This window comes from Mandrillus leucophaeus, unplaced genomic scaffold (genome assembly GCF_000951045.1).
Source record: "Mandrillus leucophaeus isolate KB7577 unplaced genomic scaffold, Mleu.le_1.0 Scaffold69, whole genome shotgun sequence".
Lineage (NCBI taxonomy): Eukaryota > Metazoa > Chordata > Mammalia > Primates > Cercopithecidae > Mandrillus > Mandrillus leucophaeus.
In genome coordinates, this window is record NW_012107474.1 from 1,922,366 (window position 1) to 1,931,785 (window position 9,420).

The window sequence follows — 9,420 nt, forward strand, 5'->3', positions numbered from 1 at the left end:
GAACCCGGGAGGCGGAGCTTGCAGTGAGCTGAGATCCGGCCACTGCACTCCAGCCTGGGCAACAGAGCGAGACTCCGTCTCAAAAAAAAAAAAAGGAGGCAATTAGGTTAAAAATAGGTCATAAATCGCAAATTGTATCTTAAATATATGATCTTTGTGTCACAAATACCTTAATTTAAAAAAAAATGTATTGAGAAGCCAGAACATAAAAACAAATTTTTTAAGTTAAAATAAGGCTATTTGCGTGGACCCCACCCAACCTGCCTGTGTTTTTTTAAGCAGCAATAAGGACACAGTCACACGGGAGGACAGCCCTGCAAGGACACAGGGAGGAGGCGCCGGGAGGCCGCCCAGGAGAGAGGCCTCAGGAACCAGCCCCACCGCACCCTGGCCTCAGGCCCCAGCCTCCGGGACTGTGGGAGAATCTGTGTGGGTTGCTGAAGCCCCATCCTGAGGTCCTTTGTCAACAGCCATCAGAGCAAACTCACACAGGGGTCTGAAGAATGGGGCCACTTGTTCTCTCCGGGGCCGCCCCCCCGCCCCGCCCACCTTTCCCCTGCAGCCACAGCCCCCTCATCGGTCTACACATGGGTGCACTCCCGCATGACCTTGGCACTGGCTACTCCTGTCGTCGACTCCACTCTGCCCCAAATATCCACCTGGCTCCCGGCTTTGCCTCTAATCTTTGCCCAAAGGAGCCCTCCCCGACCACACGCTCGCCCTCCACATGTCCGATCCTTCACCTGGCTCTGTTTTCTCCACTGCACTCACTGGGGGCTTCGTGTAGTCTTCCTGCTTCCTTCCTTCCTCCAAAACAGGCTGAGCCCGGGTGTTGGGGACCCTTGCCTGAGGCGAGAGGCAAGAGTAGGACATTATGGGCCAGGTGCAGTGGCTCACACCTCACACACATTCACCTTGAACAAACCTCACCAAAGTTTGCCCTGCATCTCAATGGAAGGGCAGCCCACGGCTGACTGACGGGTTGGAAGGGTGCCCGAAAGACAGCCCTCCTGCCCCAGCCAGCCCAACTCCAGGCAGTTTGTGCTCCAGGGCTCACCTGCGGCTCCCTCCCTCTCCACAGAGCACCGTGATCACCCCACACAGGCCCCAGCAACTCCGACCTAAACCCCAAAGCCAGAACACGGTGTCATCATCCACCCAACCTGACCCAGGCTGAGAGAGCCGGAGCAGAAACTCAGGATGTGGAGGTGCAGGGAGCGGAGGCTGGATTCAATTAAGCCTCATTTCAGTTGGGAGAAAAGTGAACTTCATCCGGGCTGGCCTGGAAGCCGTTTCCTTGGGAACCGCAGGGCTAAGAAACAGCCTGGCCAGTGAAAACACAGCTCCTGGCGGGCAGCCTGGGACAGCCATGGGTGTGCAGACCTCGGCCTCTGTGAGTAGCGGAGAGAAAGGACAGGTGGCACTGGGCTGTGGCTTCTCCGTGTCCAGGGGACCCGAACGGCTCAGAGCCTTTGGGCAAGAGCAGGACATTATGGGCCAGGCGCAGTGGCTCACACCTGTAATCCCAGCACTTTGGGAGGCCAAGGCGGGAGGATCATGAGGTCAGGAGTTCGAAACCAGCCTGGCCAACATGGTGAAACCCTGTCTCTACTAAAAATACAAAAATTAGCTGGGCATGGTGGTGCGTGCCTGTAATCCCAGCTACTCAGGAGGCTGAGGCAGGAGAATCGCTTGAACCCAGGAGGCAGAGGTTGCAGTGAGCCGAGATCGCGCCATTACACTCCAGCCTAGGCGACAGAGTGAGACTCTGTCTCAAAAAAAAAAAAAAAAGTAGGACACTGTTGTCTGTCCAAGGGAGGGACAGACCCCAGGGCAGGTGGCACAAAGCAGGAGGCGCCCAAGGGCTTCCGGGGGCAGTGTGAAGACCTGGTGCTCAGACTCAAAACCTGCACTCAGGCTAGCTCCAAGTCGGCCAGCCCAGGAGCTGCCCAGGCACACCCTAGGGGAGGGGACGGGACTGCCTGCTGCCTGTGCCCTTCACTTCCCCAGGGAATGGGACCTGTGTCCCACACCCTAGGGACAGGGCCACTGGCCCTAGGACAGACCAGGCAGCAGACAGGCCACGGCACCATAAGCCCTATACTCATTCCTTGTTACCCACCTGCCTCTGGCCAGGCCCCACACTTGGGGCCTGAGGGCGTCACGGGCGCTCAGGGGGGACCATGTGAGACATAGCTTCAGCTGAGGATGAGGATGAACATGGAAGCCTGACTGTGAGGCAGGGCAGGGGGCAGGGGTCTGGGCCTCGCTGGGTCACCTGGGATGTAGGTCAAGGCAAGGAGGGAGGACCCGGAACGCCCCTCCCCTGCCCCTGCCTTGCTCGCCAATGCCCTGGCCGTGGGGATCAGGTACTGTGGCACCAGGGTGGATGGTCTGGGCGTCCAGGGAATCTGGAGCCACTTTTGGAATGTGCCAGCTCCTGCCACACACCAACATTTTCAAATCCTCTCACTCTCCGCCAAACTGCCCAGAGCAGAGTTTTCCAGGGACAGGAGAGGCAAGGGGCTGCCCACTGCACTGCCCCGGTTCAAGCTCTGAGAGGGGTGGACTTGGGGGCTGCGGGGGCGGGTTCTGGGTGCACCACGGAGTGCGCTCTACTGTGCCCACCCGAGCGTGGGGCCTGACCTGACCAGGTGAGCCCTTCTCCGAGGAAGCTGATGAGAGAGAATTTCTCCTGCTGGCACTGAAGCAGCAAAGTGTGGGGGTGGGGAAGCCTCAGGGAAGGGGGCTGTGGGTACCTCCAGGACCTGAGGGAACCCCAGGAAGAGCCCATGAGAGAAACAGGAGGCCTACAGCCAAGAGTGCATCCTCTAGAAGACGTGGAAGAAAAAAGAATGCACCCTCCCAACAGCCAGGGAGTGTGGGAGAGGCCCAGCCTCCAGTGCCCGGCAGCCCCAGCACCTGCTTCAGCCTGGGAACCCTGGGCGGGCCCAGCCATACCTCCCAAACCCTCATCTACGGCTGGGCGCTGACATGCAGTGGTGGTGAAATCACCAAGCTCAAGGTAATTTGTTGCACAGCATGGATACTTAACGCAGGAGGGACTGGATAAACATTTAGGCAGGAAAAGAAAGAAGAACAAAGGAGGGAGGGAGGAGCCACCAGGAAGGAAGGAGGGTGACTGCAGAGACCGGCCCTGGGCAGCGGTACCAGGGGCGCAGGGAGCCCGACCCGCCCGGCCTGTTGTCACTGGAATTCATGCCATGCAGACTTCTATGTCAAAGGGAAACGAGGTCGGGAGGACCGAGGGGTCCACAGCACTCAGCACCCACGGGGCCAGGCTGGCACACCCCAACGCTGCAACCCTGGGAAGTCACACGTGCCCTCCCGGGACCCACGTGACCGTCGAGGGAGCCTGGTGTGGGGCAGACATATCTCTCGGGGGTGACGCCCCTGCAGATGGAGTTTCCCCATCTGTGCCACCCTTGTGAGGCCTGGGAAAGGCTTCGGGGCCAGGCGACACCGGGCAAGCTGAGTGCCAGGCAGTTGTTGCAACATGCTGGGCAAATTTGAAACCCTGGGGACGGACGAGCTGCACCCCTGGGAAAGAGGACAGCGGGAGGCCGGTTATCAACGTCCTCCTGTGCCTCAGTTTCCAGAAATAAGTCAGACTCAGTGCCCCAGGGAGGCCCTGTGTGGCCTCCGGACAGCGCAGGACCCGCCCTTTGTGCAGGTGAGGAAACCAAACCCCAGAGCAGTGAGGGACTGGCCTGAGGACCCCGGCTCAGCCCCAGGTGCCTTCCCTCTGCCCATCTCAGACAGGGGCACAGCCAGCACCGCCTCACCCCACACGCCTCCACATTGGCCCTCGGGGGCCCTGGGCACACTCCTCTCTCTCTCCTCCTCAAGTCCCCACCCTTCCCCTTCGCACCATGACCCAGGGGCTGCTAGTAGCTGGGCGGGACTCCAAGACTTGAAGCTGCTTTTCCAAGCTGCCTCTCTTTCCAGGGGGCGGCAGGCGGCTGCTCACTCAGGGACGCCGACACCAACAGGACGGGGCCCATGCGCAGGCCTGACTTTCCCCCCAGGCTCTGCCTTCACCCAATGGCCCTGTGGGGCAGCTGGGGCTCCGGCTGCCCTCCCCTGCCCACAGCCGAGAGGCTTCTTCCCAGGGTTCTGTTTTCCCCACAGTCAGAATTGAGGTGCTTGGAGGCTCCAGGAGAGGGACAGGGTGGAACGAGTGGCCTGGAGTCCCCCAGGGCAGACCCCAAAGAGAAGGGTCAGAAGTGCCCTCTGGGGCCTGGGCAGCTGGGCAGAGCCCGCAAGCCTGAGACCCCGTGGGAAGGAAGTGCCCCCACCCCATGGTGAGGAAGAGGCTGGTACAGGCTCCTATGTGGCCCCCTCTGCCCCCTCCCCACCTCTGGTCAGGCTTGAGATGAGCCCTGAGTGGACACAGCGGCCACAGTGGGGTCTCAGGGGTGAGGGCTAAGGAGGCTGAGCCTCCAAGGACCCCAGGGTGCCTGTCCCTACTGCACACCCACCAGGGCACAGGGTAGGGACAGTGCCAGGGGGGCCACAGTTGCAGGGTCCATCCCAGGCCGTGGCACCAGGTAGAGGTGGGTGCCAGCCTTCGCGAAGCACCTGCAGAGGCTCCACTCAGGGAGAGAACAAGGCCCTCGCCCAAAGGGATCCTGGGTCACACGGGGCAGCAAGAAGGGGTCGAGCCAGAGGCCTGGAGGAAGGGTTGAAGAGGCCCTGGGTGGCATAGTCTCCCCCAAGCCCATTCCAGGGCCATGGGCACCCCCCAGAGGCAGCCAGTGGGACTGCAGCCATGCAGGTCCTAGAGGCAGGTAACAGGGGAGGTGACACAAGAGGGCAAAGGAGCAGCAACATCCCTGGGGGAGGCACAGAGAGGGCCAGGCTGCCCTCTGTGGACTGTGGAACCCAGAACCCAACGGCCAATCCTCCCCACAGGAGGGGGCCAGGGCTCCACGCAGTGAGAACCCACAGGTGATGCCACATGGGGGAGAGGCCGCGCGTTGGGGAGACGGTCCCCGCGGGAAGACTCCAAAGCAGTCTGCGGCAGCTCCCTCCGGCTGAATCTGGTTCAGGAAATAAAATCAGCCCTGTGTGCAGCTAAGAGATGCCTGGAGGGATGATGTCCGAGCGGCTCACCTCGGTGCTGGCTGTTCTCTTCACATAAGAGATGCCTGGAGGGATGATCTCCGAGCGGCTCACCTCTGTGCTGGCCGTTCTCTTCATATAAGAGATGCCTGGAGGGATGATCTCCGAGCGGCTCACCTCGGTGCTGGCCGTTTTCTTCACAGTAGAAGAGTCCATTTGGGGAAAAGGTTCCCATCAGAGATGGAGATGTTCCCTCTCAGACTCCAGGCTGTGGCTGTGGGGCTGGCTCCTTACCGCGCGGGCTGAGGGCTGGGCACATGGATGTCCACTCCTGGGCCCTCTTCTGGTAGACTACAGCACCACACACACTGCAAACCAGGCCTCTTCATCCACCACCACCGTCCAGGCCTCAACAGTCACCGCATGGGGTCCCGTGCCCTTCAGGGGAACTTCTGGGCTAAAGAGGGGGACAGTCCCCATTCCCCGTCTATCTTTATCAGGCAGTGTACACAACCGTGGAAGTTCTGGGAGACATGGGTCCATGCTCCAGTCCCAGGGCTGCTCCAGAACTGTCCCCAAACCCACCCTCGATCCCACGGCCAGAGAGTGGGTCCAAAATTGCCTGGCCAGGTCACACTCCTGCGTGAACTGCCCCACAGCACCCAGGGCGCCGCCTGACTTGCCGTCCACCCCTTAGCGCCTCCCCTCACCCCGGCCGCAGCTGCAGGGCCCACCCTCACGGGGGCTGCTCCCTGCTTACCTCCCTCGCCCGTGCAATGCCACCGCTTCCCGCGGGGCCTATCGGGAGAAGTTACAGGTCACGATCATATTTGAGCATGAGCAGCTCATGCAGAGAACATTCTGGCTGAGGGAGAGGTCTTGTGGTTCAAGGCTGTTTCTTGGCTCTGCTCAGCCATGCCAGGCAGGAAAATGGGCACCTCTGGCGACCCAGGCTGGCCGAGAGCCTGCCGGGAAGAGCCTTTGGCATGTAAGCCACGGTGGGCTGGCAGGACCGCAGCTGGGGTCTCCATCTACCGGTACCAAGGCAAGGAAGAAAAGCAGGGGGCCGCCCAGAGACGGCCCCTCTAAGTAACTCCAGAGCTGCTGCTCAGTCCCCAGAATGTCACCTCCGAGCAGAGCCTGTGACAACTGTCAACTGTGAAGCTGCGACGTGGGTTGCTACTGAAGCTCTGAAGTCAGCAAGGACACAGCATGTTTGTTCTAGACCGTTTAGCTGCTGGAGGAAGCTGTACATGCACACACTCGCCTCACCACCCTGCAAGTCCACGGGCCCCTCCCCGGAGTCACCTCCAGGTAAAGGGGGCCCTGCATGGGGACTTGCTCTGTGGGGCACTGAGATGCTCTAAGATGAACTGTGCTGCAGTGCACAGCCGCCCGATCGTGCACCCACAACAGGGAACTGAACGCTGCATGAATAACATCTTGAAGTTCGTCTTTAAAAAGGCTTAGGTTCCCTGGAAGACCCACGCCCGCACCCAGCGTGGAGCGTTGTGGCTCACGTGGCCACTCCTCTCGGGATGGCTTCGGGTCTCCGTGATGGGTGAGTCAAGACGTTTCTTTTTTCCTCCTTGTGGGCTTCGAATGGGGAGGCGGGGTGCTGCCTCTTGCCAGGTCCTGCCTCTGAGCTTGGAAGAGGAGCATCCGGGAGACCCCCGCTCACCAGGCACCTGTGAGCTCCCGCAGGCTCCCTCGGGAGCCTCAGATGGGGCCAACAAGGGCAGAGCTGTGCCGTGGGGGAGGGGGGCCACGGCGGCCCAGGCTGGGTGAGGAGTGGGTGTCCTGGTGTCAGAGCTGCACAGGAACCAGGGTGTGAAAGCAGGTGACCAGGCAAGAGGGTTCCTGCGAGGGCGGCAGAGCCAAGGGTGAGGAGGGCACCCACGTGGGAAGGGGCGCAGCACTCACGCCCAGCCTCGGTTCTGCGTGAAATGAGTATCGGGGGTAATGGAAGCCGAGTTCCTTCGGGAAGGAGGTTCAAACACAGAAGGGAAACCCTAGAATACACCCGGGTGTCTCACAGCTGGAGGCACCGCCCCTCCCAGAGCTCAACTCCTAACACGAGTGGGGCAGGCACGGGCAGCAGATAAGACGGTGAGCGGCCAACGCTGCAGCCAGTCCTGGTGCCCAGCTTCGGGCGGAGCACCCCGATGTTCCTGAGGGTGTTTCCGGGGCGAGGCTGGTTTGAACCGGTGGACTGAGGAAAGCAGGGGGGCCTCCGCGGAGGGGACCTCGTCCAGTCCGCCTGGCCAAGGCCTTAAAAGACCGGGGTCCCCTCCCCTGAGGACCTTCCGGGGTCTCCAGCCGGTCACCTGCCCTGCAGAATTCCCAATTGCCAGCCCCAGTCGTGTGAGCCGACACCTCACAATACACAGGGCACTCTCCCCCCACCGCCACCACACACGCGCGCCTGCTACGGACAGGACTGTGTCCCCCCACACGCACATGTTGAAGCCCTAACGCCCAGTGTAACTGGAGATGTCGCCTCTCGGGAGGTCATTAGGGTTAAATGACGTCCTTGTAAGAGAGGTCAGGACGACCGGGCACAGCGGCTCATATCTGTAACCCCAGCACTTTGGGAGGCCGAGGTGGGCGGATCATGACGTCAAGAGTTCGAGACCAGCCTGACCAACACAGTGAAACCCTACCTCTACTAAAAATCCAAAAATTAGCCAGGCATGGTGGCACACACGTGTAATCCCAGGTACTCAGGGGCTGAGGCAGGAGAATCGCTTGAACCTGGGAGGCGGAGGTTGCAGTGAGCTGAGATCATGGCACTGCACTCCAGCCTGGGCGACAGAGCAAGACTTTTTCTCCAAAAAAAAAAAAAAAAAAAAAAGAGAGAGGTCAGGACACCGTAAGAAGGTGGCCATTGATTAAGACAAGCCAAGGAGGGGGCCCAGGAAAAAGCAACCCTGCCGACACGCCCTCAGAATCCTCCAGAACGGAAACTCACCTTCCCAGGCCTAAGCTGCACAGTCCCCAGTATTTTGTGCCGGCAGCTGGAGCGCACAGACACCCCCCATTCATTGTTCTGTTTTTTCTGGAGACCTGAGTCTAGACAGATGGAGGGTGGCTGGTGGGTGGGCTGGAGGGACAGGTAGAGAACAGGCACGCGCTGTGCACACAGTGCCCCAGCTCTGCCAACTGAGCGTGTCTATGAACAAGGAGATCTGACTAGCAAGGGCCCAGCCAGATCGACTTCTAACCATCACCCTCCCCTCACAGGAGCCAGAGCTCTTCAGACAAATCGAAGAATCTGAACAAGGGCCCTGGGACTGTAAAGGACTTCACTGAGACAACTAAGCACTGAGGGTTCGAGGGTTGGACCCAGTGAGGGATCCACACTAATTCCCTGATTTTTTCTGGTTTGAGACAGGGTCTTGATGTTGCCCAGGCTGGACTCAAAAATTCGCAGACCCAAGTGATCCTCCCACCTTGGCCTCCAGGGTAGCTGGGACTGCAGGCACGTGCCACCACACCCAGCTCTAGTTCGCCATGTGACGGCTGTGCTGTGGTTACGGGACTGTCTCTGCAGGAGGAAATGCGCCCCAAAGTATCCAGGGTGCTGGGGCGCTAAGTCAGGACATGCTCTCAAAAGGCTCGGGGGAGAAATGCTCTCTGTATCTGCCACGTTGCTGTAAGGTTGAGAGATTGTTTTTCCAGGAAACAGCAACATCGTCCTCATCCCAGCCCTGTGCTGTTACCCCCACTCCACACAGCTGAGTGGAACCACAGGTGTTTCCTGTCCGGGTCACAAACTCAGAGTGGCTGGGCCTAGTGTCCTGAGAAGTCACCTCCTGGGGTGCCATCAGCCTCACCATAACAGAACACCCAGACAGGAGCCCGTCCCCGAGGCTCAACTCAACACATGCAGCCACTGCAGAAAAGTCTGGAAAGTAGTTCTTCAAGTGACTAGAGACGGGTAGCACAAGACCCAGGCGTACCACTCCTAGGCGTCTGCCCCGGATGAACAAAAGCATCCGTCCCCTGAAAACCCGTCCTTATGCGGCAGCGTGACTCAAGACGGCCAAAGGCGGAAACACCCCAAACGTCCATCAGTGGACAAACGGGCAGACGCAATGCGCTCCGTCTGTACCACGGGAAGCCACTCAGCCATAAGAAGTAAGGAATCCACGGTGTGGATGAGCCCTGGAACCACGCTGCTGTGTGAAAACAGCCAGATGCAAAAGGCCACGTGCCGTGTGATCCCACAACACGACACGGCCGGAACAGACACGGCCCAGAACCTGAGGCCGGAACAGACATGGCCCAGAACCTGAGGCCGGCAGGATCTGTGCGGGTGGCGGGGAGACGGAC

General features: G+C 60.0%; 1 pseudogene; it reads left to right on the forward strand.

Annotated features, from left to right (window-relative positions):
* The first annotated feature begins 3,219 nt into the window (after nt 1-3,219).
* Nucleotides 3,220-4,292, forward strand: LOC105555585 (annotated as a pseudogene).
* The last annotated feature ends 5,128 nt before the right edge of the window (nt 4,293-9,420 follow it).